The sequence below is a fragment of the Symphalangus syndactylus genome, chromosome 1 (assembly GCF_028878055.3).
Source record: "Symphalangus syndactylus isolate Jambi chromosome 1, NHGRI_mSymSyn1-v2.1_pri, whole genome shotgun sequence".
NCBI lineage: Eukaryota > Metazoa > Chordata > Mammalia > Primates > Hylobatidae > Symphalangus > Symphalangus syndactylus.
The window spans coordinates 50,680,435-50,700,786 of record NC_072423.2 but is presented as its reverse complement, the minus strand read 5'-3'; the positions used below and the strand labels follow the sequence as shown (position 1 = coordinate 50,700,786).

The window sequence follows — 20,352 nt, the reverse complement described above, 5'->3', positions numbered from 1 at the left end:
AACATGGTGAAACCCCGTTTCTATTAAAAATACAAAAATTAGCTGGGTGTGGTGGCGGGCACCTGTAATCCCAGCTACTTGGGAGGCTGAGGCAGAAAAATCACTTGAACCTGGGAGACAGAGGTTGCAGTGAGCTGAGATTGCACCATTGCACTCAAGCATGGGCAACAAGAGCGAAACTGTCTCAAAAAATAAAAAAAATAAACGTAACTATTAAAATAAATGTTCTCAGGTGGCACCATGGCATGGGTGCGTTTGGGAACCAATGCTTTACCTCATTCTTCTTACTCTGTTGACCGAAGCCACTTTACTTCTTCCCCTCTGTTTTCCTCATTCAACAAGGCCCACCTTTCTGTCCTTAATTTACCCTTTACTTGCCACCAGTATCATCACTACCACCCTAAAGCTTGTTATCACCTCAGACATAAGCAACACTCATGTCAGTTTCTGCAGTTCCAGCTTCATACCAAGGCTCAATTCCACTGATCATATACAAGCCCCTCCACTCTTCCAAAATTTTGCCCACCTGTCATAATCCAGGCAAATTTTCACTTTGCCTAAAACTCTTTCCCTGTTCTTACCATCCTTACTCTAAGCTCCTAGCTGAAACTATCTCTGCACTGTTTGGTTGTAATACATTTAAGTCTCTGTCTTGTCTTTCCAAGCGCAGAAGCCTTTTTTTTTTTTTTTTTTTTTTTTGAGACGGAGTCTCGCTCTGTCACCCAGGCTGGAGTGCAGTGGCGCGATCTCGGCTCACTGCAAGCTCCGCCTCCCAGGTTCACGCCATTCTCCTGCCTCAGCCTCTCCGAGTAGCTGGGACTACAGGCGCCCGCCACCGCGCCCGGCTAATTTTTTGTATTTTTAGTAGAGACGGGGTTTCACCGTGGTCTCGATCTCCTGACCTCGTGATCCGCCCGCCTCGGCCTCCCAAAGTGCTGGGATTACAAGCGCGACCCACCGCGCCCGGCCCGCAGAAGCCTTCTTTACACTGCTATACTTCAACACTAGTGAACTAGGTGTGACTTGCCTTGTGTGCACTGCAAGTGGACTACAGCTTCTTGAAATCTGAACCACCATTACAGATTTCTTTACAGCTAATACTAAGTATATATTGAGGATCCAAATTTTATATATTTTTATAGTCCTACATTAAAACCAAACACTGCCATGGAATCTTTTCTGACTCTGGCCTCAAGCTAACTTCCTATGATATGCTACTACATGAGTTATTTCTGAATTACTACTTGATTGTTTTCTAATTTCATACCCATAATTAGGAGAGAAAACACTTTATATATATCTACATTACTTGCAGTGTCCAGCAGGGGACTGAGTATTAACAGTACGCCCCAGTCAACGCTCCATGAAGTCAGATCTGGATGGAGTACTGTTTCCTCAATCTACTACCCATGTAACCCTGGGCAAGGGCTCCCAAAGATTATCTAATTAAGTCTCAGATGCCTCCTTCATAAAATAAGGGTACTATTTTACAGTGCTGTGTGGCCAAACTGATGTGGAAGTTTTCAAATTAGGAAGTGCTATATAATTGTGGTTATCATTCTGAGGTGACATCAGAATCACCTTGCAGTAAGAACATCTAAGAGAATAAATTTTCTGAAATTTGGAATTCTTGTTCATTTTAGGGCTGACCTGATATGTTCTAAAATTTCAGTTGCTTTAAATACATAATATTTCTGAAATTAAAATATTTACATGGCTGCCTTTTTCTTGTAGATGCTGCTAATAATTTTTTTTTATTTTTTTTTTTTTGAGACGAAGTCTCGCTCTGTCGCCCAGGCTGGAGTGCAGTGGCGCAATCTCGGCTCACTGCAAGCTCCGCCTCCCGGGTTCACGCCATTCTCCTGCCTCAGCCTCTCTGAGCAGCTGGGACTACAGGCGCCCGCCACCACGCCCGGCTAATTTTTTGTATTTTTTTTTTTTTTTTAGTAGAGACGGGGTTTCACCGTGGTCTCGATCTCCTGACCTCGTGATCCACCCGCCTTGGCCTCCCAAAGTGCTGGGATTACAAGCGTGAGCCACCGTGCCCGGCGCTGCTAATAATTCTTTTTATGTTTCCCACATAATTGTGACAAAAAAAGAGAATTTCAACTACATCCATATGGGGATCTTTAGTGGCCAATTAAAGGCTTTGGTCAATTCTAAGCATCATACTTACTGTATTGCAGACCTATGGCTTCCTACCCATTTCTTGATAAAAACAGCAGAATTTGTAGAGAAAAAAGGTGCAAAGTCTGTTTTCTCTGGTGACTTCATTTATCTGTAGTATAATGTCATTTGCCTCTTTTAAGAAGTTAACATACAAGTATTTCTTAAGCCACTGCCTTCAACAGAACTATTAAGAAGCTTCAGTTCTCATTATTAGGATCCATCACCATTTACTTTTACTTCATTTTGCATGTCCTGGAATTGGGCCCTTTTCTAGATTAGAGGGAAAAATTAACTGAAGTATTAATCAAGATATAACACAACAAACACACCCATTTTCTTTTTTTAATAAGGCCAAGAAATTCCATGATGTCAGGGAGTTTCTGAGACTGCAGATGAGTCAAGTCTGTTACCATCCCCAGGGGACAGAGTGCAAAGGAGATAAAGTTCTCAGTGGTTTGCCCTCACCTTCTGGGAAACAAATGCTCAAATTTGGCTTGGTATCTAATCCTGGAATTGACAATTTAAAAAATATAAACTCCAATATATCCAATTCTTTCTCATTTCTTTTCACAGGTTATCTTTCACAGGTTATCTTATACATCTCAGATGGAGCTGTCATTTTCTTCCCCTTGACTGCAGAAGTTTTACCTTTTGGTGGGAATTACTTTAATGTAAGTAAAAATCATCTAACGAACTGTCTCACTTCCTTTAGTTCCTTTCATCCTCTTAAGAAATCTACTATTGTAAAGTTTCATTAATCTTCCAGATTATTAACAAGCATGTGGAAAAAGATATTTTATCAGGTTTTCTGCAAGGAACCCAATGCCTGTCAACTAGGTTTTGAAAAACTGGTAATGTTAAATTATTAGGGTAGATGTTACAAAGAAACTTTATATATTCCAAGATTTCATATACCATACCGTGACCCTAACCAAATAGCTACTACACTTTTCATCTGCTTACTATATGCCAAACATTGTTCTAAGGGCTCCATTTAATCTTCACTGGTAGAGATTATTACTAACCATGTATTATAGATGATGAAACTAAATCACATTTAACCATTAAGAAACTTCACCCAAAGTCAACAGACAGAGGCAAAAGGGGGCTCCAACTTAAGATAATCTGTCTTCAGAGTCCTCAGGCTTAACCATGATGCTAACCTCCCTCTCATATCTTGGAATTATTTTGGGGGTGGGTATTCTGAAGATGTTATCGAAATGAAAGCTCAACTAAGGGTTCAGCACAGTGACAGGACAACTAGTTATGTTCCTAAAACTCAAAACCCAATAAGGAAACACTGTGACTTGTATCAGGTAGTCTACTTCTGTCCTTAAAACATCTCTGGCATTCCTAGTAGTGAAGCAGAGTTGTCATTTTCCCATGAATAACAGCATATAGGCCCCGTGATAAATTTTCTTAAACAAGAGTAATAGCAGCAACGTAAAGATACTAGGGACAAGGCACCAAGAGGCTAGTTCAACCAGAAAAGGTGCCCAATGCCAGGAAAGCTGAACCTCCTAATAATGATGTTTTGACCTTGAGAATGGAAGGATGGAGCAGAGAGAGTAAGCCGGGAGCTGATAAGCAGCATTTAACTTTGGTTATTTCTGTTAAGAAATTTCAAATCAAGCAGAGAGAAGGAATTTAAAGAAACGACCCTCCATAATCAGTCTTTCCACATGTACTCATATTCAAATAAGGAAGTTAATACTGTTACCTTTATTTTCTAACATTTTAGCCTCACTCACTTAGTACATATATTATCCAGTTAATAAAGAATCCCATTTCTCATTGGTCATAAATGTCATCTCATCTGGTGTTTCCCAAATTGGGTGTTCCATGAAACATCATTCCATAAGGTTTTAACAAGCAGGCCAAAAGTCAGAGATTCTGGGCTTCTGTTTGTAAGCAAAAATAGGGTTCTTTGCTACAGGCCTGCTCAGATCCTCCATATCTGAGCAGAGTGAGGTTCCAAAAGTACAATCTGGTTTGCAACATTCCTCAAAATCACTGAAATACATTTTTGCTGAACACGTACTACCATCTTCCAGAGCTAACAGCTTATGTACCAAATACAGTTAGGCAAACATTAAACCTAACTTTTCTCGTCCTTGTTATTCGACCTCTTTTTGACCACCTCCAGCACTAGCAAACTCACTAGTTTGTCTTTCACTTTTGAAGAATAATTTCACTGGATATATAATTCTAAGTTGGTGTGTTTTTTCTTTCAACACTTATCTCCTTGCTTGCATGGTTCTGCTGAGAAGTCCGTAATTTATCTTTGTTACGCTACAGGTAAGGTAAAGTGATTCCCTCTCTGGCTTCTTTCAAGGTTTTTACTTTACTTCTTTCAAGGTTTTACTCTGATTTTCTGCACTTTGAATATGGCACGCCTAAGTAGAGATTGTAGGCATTTTGGTATCCTGCTTGGTGTTGAGTTTCCTGGATCAGTGGTTGGGTGTGTCACTAATTTTTAAAATTCTTGGCTATTTTTACTTCAAATATTTATTCGGCTTCATTCTCTTGCTTTCTAGTATTCCAAGCCCATGTACATTATACCTTTCCGAATGGTCCCAAAATTCTTGGCTGTTCTATTTGTGGGGACTTCTTTTCCATTCTGTTTTCACTTTGCATTTCAGTTTGAGAAGTTTCTATAGACCTAGTCTTCAAGTTCACCACTTCCTTCCTTGGCAGTGTCCAGTCTGCTGAACTGCCCATCCAAGACACTTTTTTTTTTTTTTTTTTTACAGTCTCACTCTGTCACCCAGGCTGGAGTGCAGTGGCACAATCACAGCGCATTGCAGCCTTAACCTCTTGGGCTCAAGTGATCCTCCCAATTAAGCCTCCCAAAGTGTTGGTAATTTTTTTTCCCCTAGCATTTGCTTTGGATTTTTTCTGGGCATTTCCACCTCTCTACTTATATTACCCACCTGTTCTTGTATTGTATCTACTTTTTCTGTTAGACCCCTTAACATTTCAATTATTTTAAATTCTTAGTCTGATCATTTCAAAATTTGTGCCATATGTAAGTCTGGTTCTGACACTTGCTTTCTCTCTTCAGACTGCTTCTTGACTTTTAGCAGGCCTTGTAATTTTTTATTGAAACCGGAACATCAGGTGAGGTAAACAAGTCAATAGTTTAAGGTATTATTAATCTAGCTAGGAGTTAGACTGTGTATAAGATCTGCTATAGAGGTAGATGCCAGAGACTGAAACTCACTACTTTATTAACTAGCCCTTACACATTAGGAAGTTTTAAATGGCAGAGTGGTCTTGCTTGTCACCTGTAACACATCCACTGGTCCTAGTTCTGCTCTCAGAATTAAACCCAAATCCTCTTTTCTGATAGCTTTCAAAGGCTCTGAAGATAGGTATTCACATAATTTATATCCCTCCCCAGTTCCCTCAACTGTCCTCCAAGGAATGTTAGTTCCATTTCCCTTTGTTCTTGCCTCTGCCTCTGGATACACTGTGGCAAGTTAATTCATTTTGGTAATATGGAATCCAGAGTTGAAGACAGAAATCCCGCTGTGGCTTAACCAGCATCTGATGAAAAAGAACTTATCTTCCACATTCTGATCACTTGGTTTATTAGTGTAGCTTAACACACTAAACTAGCTGTGTCACCATGCTAATTGCTATACTTGTTCAGTGCTTTCTCCCATTAAGTGATGCCAAGTCCAGACAATACTGATGCAATCAACTTTGGAAAATCAAAATAAGGGAATTTATACTAGAAATGTTTAGGCAAAGAAAGGTATAAATAAATAAATACAGTGTTTCACAGTTATCTCCGTTCAATTTGCACTGGTTATAGACCAATGGTCTGACCTGTCAAGAACATTACTCGACAGAAAATGCACCTTAACCATGGTTTAAGTGAGTTAGCTACTGATGGGTGAGTTTCAGAAGCAGAAGTTCTAAGTAAATTCGTGTGCATAATGTGCATTTTTTAAAGCTGTTGACAACTCAAAAAAATTTAAAACTTCCATATTCTGCTCTTTAACTGCTTTAAGAGGTTCATATTTTAGTTAAACTTCTTCAGTGCAATGATATCAAAATTATCAATAAAGTCTAAAGGATTTTTTTGTTTTGTTTTGGTTTTTTTTTTTAAGAAAAAGTCTCACTCTGTTGCCCAGGCTGGAGTGCAGCAGCATAATCACAGCTCACTGTAGTCTCGACCTCCTGGGGTCCAGTGATCCTCCCACCTTGGCCTATCAAGTAGGTGTGACTACAGGTGCACACCACCACACTACACTTGGAGAGGGAGAGGGAGACAGACAGACACAGACTATTTTTTCTTTTTTTTTTTTTTTGTAGAGACTAGGTTTCGCCATGTTGCGTAAGCTGGTCTTGAACTCCTGGGCTCAGGTGATCCACCCAAAGTGCTGAGATTACAGGCATGAGCCACCGCACCCAGACAAATTCTAGCTCTAACATGAATCTTACTTCAAAAGCTAGGAGGGGTTAAATACATTTATATGATATTGTTAGCAATGATAGCACTCCACCAATAAATTACAATGGCACACTGACATACTTCCAATCTTTTCTTTTTTCCAAGATGGGGTCTCACTCTGTCACCCTGGCTGAAATGCAGTGGTGCAGTATCAGCTCACTACAACCTCTGCCTCCTGCGCTCAAATGATCCTCCCACCTCTGCCTCCTGAGTAGCCAGGACTACAGGTGCACACCACCACACCCAACTAATTTTTGTATTTCGTGTAGAGACAAGGTCTTGCTATGTTGCCCAGGCTGGTTTTGAACTCCTGGTCTCAAGCAATCCTCCCACCTCGGCTTCACAAAGTGCTGGGATTACAGGCATAAGCCTGTGCCCAGCCTCAATATTCTTTTCAGTAACCCACTGCTCCATTTGTTATGTAGGCCTAGTTCTTTCAATAGGTCCAACAAGTATAACTTATTTAATCCCATGTGGACAAACAGACCTTAAAAAAAAGTTCCACTTTTATTTGAAATGAAAGAAAAGAGATACCAGTCTGGCCAATACGGGGAAACCCTGTCTCTACTAAAAATACAGAAATTAACTCGGCATCGTGGCACGCACTTGTAATCCCAGCTACTCAGGAGGCTGAGGCAGGAGAATCACTTGAACCTGGGAGGCAGCGGTTGCAGTGAGCCAAGACCCAGCCACTGCACTCCAGCCTGGGCAACATACTGAGACTCTGACTCAAAAAAAGAAAAGAAATGAAATAAATTTAAACAATAAAAGACAATATAAATCTGACTACCTATGTTAAGTTGAAGAAACTCACTTTCGCAAAGACTTTTTAAAAAATACAACTGCATGGCCAGGCGCGGTGGCTCATGTCTGTAATCCCAGCACTTTGGGAGGCCGAGGCGGGTGGATCACGAGGTCAGGAGATCGAGACCATCCTGGCTAACATGGTGAAACCCCGTCTCCGCTAAAAATACAAAAAATTCTCCGGGCAAGGCGCCTGTAGTCCCAGCTACTCCGGAGCATGAGGCAGGAGAATGGCGTGAGCCCGGGAGGTGGAGCTTGCAGTGAGCTGAGATCGCGCCACTGCACTCCAGCTTGGGCAACAGACGGAGACTCCGTCTCAAAAAAAAAATAAATAAATAAAAAATAAAACTGTATATTTGCAACCATTTAAAACAAAAAAAGAAAACACAGTGAAACAAAATATATGAAAATTTTAATAATGGTTTTCAGTGATTGCTGTAAATTTGTGGGCAGTTTTTCTATTTTTCAGTATTTTCCAAATTTTCTCTAATAATTATGTATTGGTTTTATGATGGGAAAATTCTTAGGAAAAAGAGGTAAGGAAAGAAAATTTTAAACTCCGTATATTACTTTTATAAGTTGAATTCAAGTACTCAGAAGTATCCAACTATGAGACAAAAATACGGAAAAAGTTAAAGGCACTGAATTTTAAAGCTAGGTCTTATAAATCATTAAGTTTGAAATCCACAGCATGAAAATGAAGAATGGCCTTGATAGTCTACAATTTATTCCAGTTCATAGAGTAACTTCTAGAACCCGTAACTCCCAATTCCCAGTTCATGATTTTACTCCATATATCACTCACTGGAGACTAACCAAGATAGACATCCAAGCAGGAATTGACTTTGTACACACAGCATGGCTACAATCGTGTTTTTTTGTTTTTTTTTTACAACTGTGTTTACAATGACATTTTTAATCTATGATTTTTTTTAAAGACTAAATACATCAAAATGTGAGCAAGAGCTGTTTACATGGTTTTAATGTATTTTTTCAAATTTCCCTTAAAGACAGTATGTTAACACCTCTGTGCCTCACTGTTCTCATTTATAAAATAGGTAGAATAGAATGTACCTATGACAATCACAGAATTAATGAAAATAGACAAAGTACTTAGAACAGTGTCTTGGCACAGAGCTAATGCTAAATATTATGTTATGATTAAATTTTAGAGTATCATCTCACATACAATGGAGTTTAAGTGCCATGGCAGGGTTTTATTTTTTGGAGACAGGTCAGCCCATCTGGAGTGCAGTGGCGTCAGCATGGCTCACTGCACTCCCAACCTCCCAGGCTCAAGCAGTCCTCCCACCTCAGCCTCCCAAGTAGCTGGGATTACAGGCATGTGCCACCATGCGTAGCTAATTTTCAAAAAATGTCATGTAGAGACAGGGTCTCGCTATGTTGCCAGGGCTGGTCTCAAACTCCTGGGCTCAAGCTATCCTCCCAAAGGCTGAATGCCATAGTGTTGGCATTACAGGCATGAGCCACCGTGCCTGGCCATAGCAAGGTTTCAGTTAGGTATAGATGGTGGTAATTTTTCACCCCCGTAGTGTATTGAAATGTTTTATGTAGTACTGGAAGATTTAATTTGAGAGGCCTAAGAATTCTGAGAATCTTGAAACTAATAAGCTATTGGAGGTTTCAAGGACAGCATTACCTGATAAAAAGGGAGTCCCCCAACCCCCAGCCCAATTATGACTATAAATCCTCAAATGGAGGGAAATGGTGCTGGATGATTAGCCAGAAAGGGGTAACAATGCCTGAATACAGACAGAATAAAATCTAGCAGGCTAAGCCCAACCTAACAATCCTAGAACCTGACAATCCTAGAACTCCTAGCTCACTAGCAGTAGACACCTAGATGCTCCCCTCCTTCCCACAGATGATACATTCTAAGACAGAGAGTCGAGGAAAAAGAGTCATCTGGCCTATATGACTCTGGATGGGGACACAACATTCTGGCAGGCATGAATAAAGCTCTATTATGTATTCCTGTCTTCTTTACTCTTCCTAGTTTTCCTTTTTTTTTTTCTTTTCTTTCAGATTTTGTTCCCTTGCCATCCTGTGTTTTACTCTCAAAGGAAACTCTTTAACACTTTCATCATTTACAAGTGTACTGTGAAACTTCCAGTAGTTCTGAATTATCTACAAGGGATCTCCACCTTTCACACAAAGTCCACTTTATTACACAATACACTGTTAATCCTGAATGGCTTTTTTGAAGCAAAATTCAGGCTTTCACGTATCAACTAGCAAGCAGGTCAGAACCATCCCATGATGACGTTACAGTCAGCATTTCAATTTTGTACAACAGTGTCTGTAATGTGGATGATACTTGTGACAAGAAACAAGGATAGATATCAGACATGCTAAGTGGCAAATATTCAGGTGGCTCACGGTATGTTCAATACTAAAGGAAAAGAAGAGAATTTTCTGATTCTGAATTGGAATTTAGCATCAACATTCCAGTGATCCAAATGCAAAGGGAATGCAGGGATTCAGAGAAGGACACTGCTTCTTTACATCTCATGAAAACGCAAAAGAATATAACTGTTACACATTTTTGCTTGACAGATTTAAGGGAAGTTGATAAAAATGAGATCACCACTAAAATCAACATAATTTCCAGATTGATCTACTAAAAACTAAATTCTGGCCGGGCGCAGTGGCTCATGCCTGAAATCCCAGCACTTTGGAAGGCTGAGGTGGGCGGATCACGAGGTCAAGAGATCAAGACCAGCCTGGCCAACATGGTGAAACCCCATCTCTACCAAAAATACAAAAATTAGCCAGGCGTGGTGGCCTGCACCTGTAGTCCCAGCTACTCGGGAGGCTGAAGCAGGAGAATCACTTGAACCCAGGAGGCAGAGGTGCAGTGAGCAGAGATCGCGCCACTGCACTCCAGCCTGGGCGACAGAGTGAAACTCCATCTCATAATAAATAAATAAAAAATAACTAAATATGCCAGGAGCCATGACTCATGCTTATAGTCTCAGCCAGGAGGCTGAGACACAACTGCTTTTGTCCAAGAGTTTGAGACCAGCCTGGGAAATACAGAAAGACTATCTCTAGAAAAATACAAACCGAAACAAAAAATAACCTAAACTTCCCAACTTGATGACAAGTTCCTCTTAACTACTAAAGTTACTTATTCCTATTTAGCTGGGAGATGCTACATTTTTAAAAGGCATTGTCTGTATTTTAATAATTTACCTATGATCTTACTAATTTTAAACTATTCCTTGGGTGCTTAAAAAGCACCAATAATTGTAATTTTAAAAATTGTAATTAGACTGTGTGCAGTGGCTCACACCTGTAACCCTAGCACTTTGGGAGGCCAAGGTGAGAACATCACTTGTGCCCAGGAGTCCAAGACCAGCCTGGGCAACACAACAAGATCTCCTCTCTACAGAAAGCACAAAAATTAGCCAGGCATGGTAGCATGCATCTGTAGTCCCAGTTATTCAGAAGGCTGAGTAGTGAGGATCACTTGAACTTAGGATGTCAAGGCTGCAGTAAGCCATGATTGCACCATTGCACTCTAGCCTGGGTGACACAGCAAGACCCCATATATATATATATATGATTCTGAACTGGAATTTAGCATCAACATTCCAGTGATCCAAATGCAAAGGGAATGCAGGGATTCAGAGAAGGACACTGCTTCTTTACATCTCATGAAAAAGCAAAAGAATATAACTGTTACACATTTTTGCTTGACAGATTTAAGGGAAGTTGATAAAAATGAGATCACCACTAAAATCAACATAATTTATATATATATATATAAAATCTTTAAAAATCTCTCTAGGAAAAAAATAACTGCCCCTCATGGTATATCAATTTTGATATACTGAAATTCTGTATATTTTTATACCCATTTGATGCTGAAATTTTGTATGACTTATTTTCATATATATTTAGGAATGCATTATGTGCAACGGTAGAGCACTACTACATCAAATTTAAACCACATCAGCACAATCCCAGTTTTCCAAAGTCTCACAAAATGTCTCACTTGTTCCACTCTCATCTCCTCTCATTTCACAGCCATTATGGTTTTGACTCTGTTACTTATGTTGTTTCCTTGCTTACCTGCCTAGAATTCCCAAACATTACTTTGCTGATCAGAAGTGAAGATACTCTCAGCACACGGCTGTAAGGACACCCTGTTTTCTGATGGACGCTAACTGGGTATGGGAGTAGGGAGAGGAAACTCCAGATGTTCAGGCATTTTCAGCAGTTATTTCACATTACTATAATTGTTTTTTTGTATTAACTATTTCCTAGGGGAAAGTTCTTCCCTTTGAGCTCTCTTTCTTATGTATTGTCTTTCCAAAAATGCTTAGTGGTTCAGCCACCTTTATTTAAAATACAGACTGTATGAATAACCTACTTGGGCCGTCAGTAGGGTGGAAAAAAATTCAACATGGATTATTCCAGCAACTGGTTTTCCATATTGATTATCTCAATCACTCCTGGCCCTCATCAGCCTGAAGAAGATACTGCCCTTTTCCCGTTCCAAGCTCCAACATAGGCAGACTCCTCGCCATTGCTATCTGGCCCAAGAAAGGAGGATATGGAGGGGTTTACCCGCCTGATTGTTTCCACTGCAATGGAGTCACTGTGTGTTGTTCCAAACTCCTGCTTCTAGGTGTCTCACTTCTGGCATGGAACGTTTGTGTAAATGCTTCCACCTTTACAACAGTACATGCTAGGATGTGAAATCTTTAACTCAATCCTGTCACTGTTCCATCTTCTGTGAATACTGCCTATCTGGGGCACCCACAGCATTTCTTATTAGGGCAGAGATATTACATATACAATTTCTTCATTTCCTATGTATCTATCTACTTCATCAATACTTATCTTTTTGGCAATCTTTATCAAGCATTATGAATAGAACTTACTGTGACAATGGAAATGTTCTTTATCTGCATTACCCAACATGGTAGCTAATAGCCACATGTGGCTAGTGAGCACTTGAAATGTGCCTACTGCTACTGAGAAACTGAATATTAATTCTTATTTAATTTTGATTAAATTAAAAGCACATGTGGCTGGTGGCTGCCTAGTGAACGGTGCAGCTCTATAACTCCACAGTGCACCCTCTCAACCCCTGCATTTCATCTGTCTCTCCCCCATTTCATTCCCATCTCCATTTCATTTCTCTCCCTTCATTATATCTACCTTTACTGTCAACAGACATGTAATGTAGTATGTAAGATATATTTACGTACATCTTAGCAATATATGAATTCTGTATACTATATAATATGGTATGATATATGTTATAGTTGTTTAATATAAGGTCAGAATATACTGTTTTATGTAATTCTTTATTATATTCTAACATATATTCTCTTTTCTATAAATTCTAGGAAAAGCTGCAGATGGTCAGACCTGATGGCACACCTGTAATCCCAGCACCTTTGTGAGGCCAAGGCGGGTGGATCGCTTTAGCCCAGGAATTCAAGACAGGCCTGGGCAACATAGCAAGACCTTGTCTCTGCAAAAAAAATAAAAAATAAAAAAAAGATCAGTCAGGTGTGGTAGTGTGTGCCTGTAGTTCTAGCTTCTAGGGAAGCTGAGGTGGGAGGATTGCTTGAGCCCAGGAGCTCAAGATTTCAGTGAGCTATCATCGTGCCACTGCACTCCAGCCTGGGCAACAAACAGAATGAGACCGTCTCAAAAAAAAAAAAACAAAAGAAAACAAAAGCTGCAACTCAGTCTAACACCTTAAAATAGAAGTTAAGGGTAGGACGTCAATGTCTTTTGTTTTCTCTACAAAAGAGTGAAAATCTAAATCAGGCAAGGAAATGGCACAAACACCACTTTAATTGAATCCAAGTGTCCTAACTTCATCAATCATATTTGAGAATACTGGCCAGTGGGGGAATATGGGGAGGAGAAAACACTTTGCACCAACTTGATTTCTGAAACAACTACTTCCCAGAAATCATGAAGAACTGCCAAAAGGGTAAACAGCAAATACTTTATGACCTCCAGTTGAAAGGAGATAGACTTCATAAACAGCAGACAAGCAGGCTTGACTCAGATAAGCCAGAATCTCAAAAAACTGATTGAACATTATTGTTTAAAACTTGGGAACCCAGTTGCAATCACCGAGATACTAAGACTTAACCAGCAAAACAAACACTTCCTCTTTGGGAGGACCACTGCGCTATAGACATAAAAATGCTACAGACATCTGAAAACTCGAGTATCCCCATAAAACTACATAATTTCACTGGTTAAATGCTAGAAATATGCTAGCTAGAAAATCTCCAAGTTTTTTTTGTTGGGGGCTAAAACCTCTGAGGTATTTACTGTTATGTGTGGTACAGTTTTAAGCACCCAGCTCACTTAAATCCCATAATAACCATATAAAGTCGGTACAATTATTATCCCTATTTTACAGACAAGGAAACAGAGGCCAAATGTGTTGTTGAATGTCACTGAGCTAGTAAGTGGTGAAGCAGAACTGAAACTTAGGCAATACTGCTCCAGAGTCCCCACTCTTCACTACAAAGCTAATCTGCCCCTCCAAATGTTAACTAATTTAAGACCAAAGTCAACCAGGAAAAGTTAATAACCATTGTCCTCTTTTCTGGCCTTGTATCTTCAACATGTAAAAATATTTTATTTTTTTCTATAATTAAAATATATCCTTAAGAAATCAGAAGAAACAAAGCCAACAGAGCCAAAACAAGAAATGACAAAAGTCAAGTTTTTTAAAAACTCGACAAGCTAAAACATTGGTTCAGCAAGATAAAAAAGATACATATATTTTAAAAACTAATTACATAACCTGATGAACATCTCCAAGATTAAAAATGGCAGATGTTAAAAAAGAGAGGTTTGAAATAGTCCCAAAATTAACACAAGCAAAAAATGCCAATGCCAAAAATGTGCACCTTCCACAAACAAAAAAGCTCAGAGCCTGTAAAATAATAGCTTATATGCAGCAAAAATAAATGTTATAAACTATTTATGCCACAGTAAAGATTTTATAAGAGTCCACCCTTGTCTACAATTTCACCTTCCATGATTTCAGTTACCTAAGGTCAATCTTGGTCCAAAACTATTACATGAAAAGTTCTAGAAATAAACAGTTCCTAAGTTTTAAATTGCATGCTGTTCTGAGTAGCGTAATTTATATTTTACATAATTACATCTTTTTGTCCATTCCACCCAGGACAAAAATCATCCCTTAATCCAGCATGTTGTATACGTTACTACCCCCATACAATGTGACTGTATAGAAACAAGAGTACAGTCATACACTGCATTACATTTTGGCCAACAATGGACTGCATATACAACAGTGGTCCTGTAAGACTATAATGGAGCTGAAAAAGTCCTATCACCTAGTGACCATTCCTATCGCCTAGTGTAGCCATCCTAACATCATAGCACAGTTACTCATGTGTACTCATCAAACACATTATTCATGTGTTTGTGGTGACGGCCACGCTACCAGTTGTATAAAAGTACAGTACAATTATGTACAGTATATAATATTTGATCATGAAAATAAATGACTTTGTTACTGGTTTATGTATTTACTACACTTTTTATTGTTAGAATATACTCTATTAAAAAAAAAGTTAACTGTAAAATGGCCTCAGGTCCTTCAAGAGGTATACCAGAAGGCATTATTAGATACACAAATACTTACCAGTGTATTACAACTGCTTACACTATTCACAACAGTAACATGCTATATAGGTTTGTAGCCTAGAAGCAATAGGCTATACCATAAAGCCTCGGTGGGTAGTAGGTACACCATCTAGGTTTGTGTAAGTGCATGCTACAATGTTCACACAATGAAAAAATGCCTAACTATGCATTTCTCAGAATGTACCCCATCATTAAGTGACACATGAATATATACAGTGTATAAGGTTCAGTATCATCAGAAGTTTCAGGCATTCATTATGGGTCTTGGAACACACGCCCTGCAGATAAGCAGGGGACTACTGCATTTACTGAAGTTTAAATAGTCTCTATTCAAAGAATAATTTAAAATGTAAAAATTCATTAATGTTTATTAGTAGGCTAAACAGTATTTTGCATTTACATTATATAGGTCCGAACATTTCTACAAGACTTTGCCAAGCTCTGGAGGTGTGAATATTTTAGTCATTACTCCAAATCATTTTAACAAGGACAGCTGTGACTGCTGTGGTTTCCAGAGGTACAGGGAGGATTCAGGGAGTACAATACCAGAATAATTGGATGGCGGGGCTGGTGTGCTGGCAAAAATAGAGGCAAGGTCCCAGTCAGATCTGGGCTGACTCAGCAAATTCTGGCACTAACATCTACAACTCCTGATTCCTTCTTGACTTGACCTGAGTTGTACAATCTGTGAACTAGCCAAGTAAACACAATGATAAATCCCTTTCTTCAACAGAGACCACAAAAATCTGACAAAAAAATCTATGTTCCCAACATTAGACAAGCAGAGTTCTCATGCAGTAAGGAAGAATTAGTATAACAAAAAATATCAACAACAAAACCATAGGAAATACTGAAGGAAAATGAGAAAAGTGAGGCAAAACAAAAGATGAGCAGCGTGAAGATTCAGAACATTCAATATACCAATAATAAGATTTAAGAAAAAAACTATAAACTGAGAAGCAAAAACAAAAGACAACTTGAGTCTTCCCAATATAAGGGCACATTAATGAAAGACCAATATCCAAGATATATGCTAGTCAGTGTAGGATAAAGGAAAAAAATACAATATCTAGGCCAAAAGACAAAAAGATATTCAGTGAAGCTGCTGTCCACGGGTGAACAGGAAGGAGAGCCACTCTCAGACATGCAAAGACCTGCGCCATTTTTGTTGCTCTTCATGACATCTTTATTTTTATCCTTTATTTTAAAATATTAAAATGTAATTTCTCTTTTCTTTTTTCTGGAATATCTTTACAAGTAAAAAAGTTTTTTTACATTTCTGACACATGAATCAAGTAAAATTTTAAGTGAGAAATAATGCATGAATAACGATAATGAAACAGTAAAACGTTTCAAAAATAAAATTTCTTAAACACCAACAAAATGATCTATCTAGAATCCTATAAACAAAACAGGTCCATAAAAAACCATAAGGAAGGAGTCTGAGAGAATCTCGGATAATGGGCTATTGTTTCAAGTCATGCATTTTCAGTATTTGTGGTTTTTATTATCTTCCTGTGATTTTTGGTACTCCACATTTTCTCCAAAGTGTGAGTATATAAATATACATACACCTACATACACATACATATATAAAAGAATATATGTATTTGGACAAATATTTTTTGCTAATTTCTATTAAAAAGCTTATAAATTTCTATTACTGCCAGCATGTCATAAATATTAAAAATAAACAAAGTATATAAATTTCTAGCAATTGTCCAGAAGATAAAACAGACTACTCTCAAAACAGTATGTTCCCTTTACACCAGAAACTTCCAAGCAGAAGCTGGCTAAACTATCTCATCTTTCAGGAAATATTCCAGAATCATTTCCAGTACAAAGTCAGTTAGATGGTCTCCAAATTCTTTCTAGTTCCCGACTATAACAAATATCATCAACCTAAAATGATACCATCACTTACAACAGAAAACAACCTAATTTTAAAATAGGCAAGGCTGGGCGCCGTGGCTCACACCTGTAATCCCAACATTTTGGAAGGCCGAGGTGGGCGGATCACGAGGTCAGGAGATCAAGACTATCGTGGCTAACACGGTGAAACCCCATCTCTACTAAAAATACAAAAAAAATTAGCTGGGCATGGTGGCGGGCGCCTGTAGTCCCAGTTACTCAGGGGGCTGAGGCAGCAGAATGGCATGAACAAGGGAGGCAGAGCTTGCAATGAGCCGAGGTCGTGCCACGGCACTCCAGCCTGGGCAACAAAGTGATACTCTGTCTCAAGAAAAAAAATTAATAAATAAAATAAAATAGGCAAAGGACTTGAATAGACATTTCTCCAAAGCTAAACAAATGGCCATAAGCATATGAAAAAGGTGTTCAACATCATTATTAGGGAAACGCAAATCAAAACCACAATGAGATACTACCTAATATACATTAGGATAGCTACTATCAACAAAAACAGAAAACACCAAATGCTGGTGAGGATGTGGAGAAAATGGAACCCTTGTGCACTGTTGGTGGGAATGCAAAACGTTGTAGCACTACGGAAACCAGTATGTCAGTTCTCAAGAAAATTTGAAAATAGAATTAATGTATAATCTAGCAACTCAACTTCTCAGTAAATGCCCCCAACAAGTTGAAAGCAGGTTCTCAAAGACACACACACACACACACACACACACACACATATATATACACACACGCACACACACTTTTTTTTTTTTTTTTTGAGACCGAGTCCCACTCTGTCGCCCAGGCTAGAGTGCAGTGGCATGATCTCGGCTCACTGCAACCTCAACCTCCCGGGTTCAAGTGATTCTCCTGTCTCAGCCTCTCAAATAGCTGGGACTACAGGCGCCAGCCACCACACCCAGCTAATTTTTGTATTTTTAGTAGAAGCAGGGTTTCACCATGTTGGCCAGGCTGGTCTCAAACTCCTGACATAAAATAATCCACCCACAAAGTACTGGGATTACAGGCGTGAGCCACATGACCAGCCTCAAAGATATTATTTGTACACCAACATTCCATAGCAGCATTATTCACAATAGCCAAGAGGTGGAAGCAACCCAAGTATACAGCCATGGACAAATGAAAACATGCAGTGTATACATTCAATGGATTATTATTCGGCCTTAAAAAGGAAGGAAATTCTGACATGTACTACAAATTGGATGAACCTAGAGGGCATTATGCTAAAGAAATAAGCCAGTCACAAAAAGAGAATACTGTATGCTTTCCCTTATATAAGGTATCCAGAATAGTAAAATTCAGAGACTGAAAGAAAAATTGGTGGCTGGGTGAAGCGGGAAATGAGAAATTGTTGTTGAATGGGTAGGTACAGAGTTTCAGTTCTGCAATACGAAGAGTTCTAGAAATAAGGTGCAAAATCATATGAATATAGTTAACACTAGTGACCTATATACATTTAAAAATGTTTAATATGGCAAATTTTATGTGTATTTTACCTGAAGTTTTTTAAAACAGTAAAATAAAACTATACCATCCCTTTGACCACACCCAGAATTTGGTCTACTACTTACTTTCAATCACTACATACATTTAAGTAATCTGATAAAAGGCAAAGAGAAAAAAACTATGTAAAATAAATGCTTCTGATACTTATTACCAAACTGTCCTCTACAGAGTGGACCAAATGAATTTACATCAACAATATGTTAAGAGTTCCCATTTCCACAACCCCATATCATTACAAAGAATATCTTTTCTTTCTTCTTTTTCTTTTTTTGAGGCAGAGTTTCACTCTCGTTGCCCAGGCTGGAGTGCAATGGCGCAATCTTGGCTCACCGCAACCTCCACCTACTGGGTTCAAGCGATTCTCCTGTCTCAGCCTCCCGAGCAGCTGAGATTACTGTTGCCTGCCACCACACCCAGCTAATTTTTGTATTTTTAATAGAGACGGGGTTTCTCCATGTTGGTCAGGCTGGTCTTGAACTCCTGACCTCAGATGATCCGCCCACCTCGGCTTCCCATAGTGCTGGGATTACAGGCATGAGCCACCGTGGCCGGCCTGTTTTCTTAAACTGTAACTAACTCAAGCATGAAAACCATATCTCCTTATTGCTTTTTTTTTTCTTTCACTTCTAGGAATTGATGAGAAGACTATCACAGATAAGTCAAAACTTAGTTGAAGGGTGATTCAGAGCAATGTTTTCAGTATCAAACTGGAAGTAACATACATGCCAAAAGGTGATTTAAAGCACTGTTCTTCAATAGCAAGGAACTGGAAGAAATATAAACGTTAAATAGTTAGCTGGCTAAATAAATACTACTTCTATAGAACAATGTAATACAGCTATTAAATGAGACTTATAATCACATGAAAATTTTTATAGTAAATGTGCAAAAAGACACTATACAAAATGACACGTACAGTCTGATTCTATCCTTCTAAATCTTGCCAAAAGGTATTTAATGGGTGATAATTTTAGATGGTATCTGCAATGTGCTTATCAATGGTTTTTCAACTATAATAAGCATGTACTACTTTTGCAATTAAAAAAAAAAAACTGCCAGGTGCAGTGGCTCACGCCTGTAATCCCAACACTTTGAGAGGCAAGGGTAGGTGGATCACCTACCTGAGCCCAACAGTTCGAGACCAGCCTGGGTAACACGGTGAAACACTGTCTCTACAAAAAGCACAAAAATTAGTCGGGAGTCGTGGCACTAGCCTATAGTCCCAGCTACTCAGGAGGCTGATCACCTGAGCCCTGGGAGGTCGAGGGTGCAGTGAATCATGATTGTGCCACTGAGCTCCAACCTGGGTAACAGAGTGAGACCTTGTCTCAAAACACACACACACACACACACACACACACACACACACACACACACACACAATTCACTGCTACCACCCACTGTAGTTCAGGCTTTTACTGCTCAGCACATACATTTTTCTAATTAAGTTGCATCTGGTCTCCCTACTGCAAATCTCTCTCCAATCTAATCCACTCAACAACTATAACCATTTTCAGACACTGCCAACACTACCACTCCTTTCTTCCCTTTGGCCGGTTATCAACCTCTACTGGGCCTGACATTCAAGTGTCCTCCACAATGTGGCTCCAAAAACTTTTCAATCTCATCTCACTTGTAAGAACTGATACAGTAACAAAATGTAATCTTTGTTATCAGTTTATTAAGGACTTCCTTTGTCTTAAGAAAGCGTAACTGCCTATATGCATCGTTTTAACCATCAGAGTTCTATGAACGCCTCTCTTGACAGTAATTAGTATTAGTATTACATT

General features: G+C 39.0%; 1 protein-coding gene and 1 long non-coding RNA gene across 2 annotated transcripts in view; one reads left to right on the top strand and one right to left on the bottom strand.

Moving 5' to 3' along the window:
- RPRD1A (regulation of nuclear pre-mRNA domain containing 1A) overlaps nucleotides 1-20,352 on the bottom strand; it is a 79,575-nt gene that overhangs the window by 10,064 nt on the left and 49,159 nt on the right. The gene's annotated exons all lie outside the window — the stretch shown is intronic.
- LOC134736812 (uncharacterized) lies at nucleotides 2,743-13,156 on the top strand. The gene is made up of 2 exons (XR_010121155.1): nucleotides 2,743-2,840; nucleotides 12,820-13,156. It is a non-coding gene; the product is annotated as an uncharacterized lncRNA (long non-coding RNA).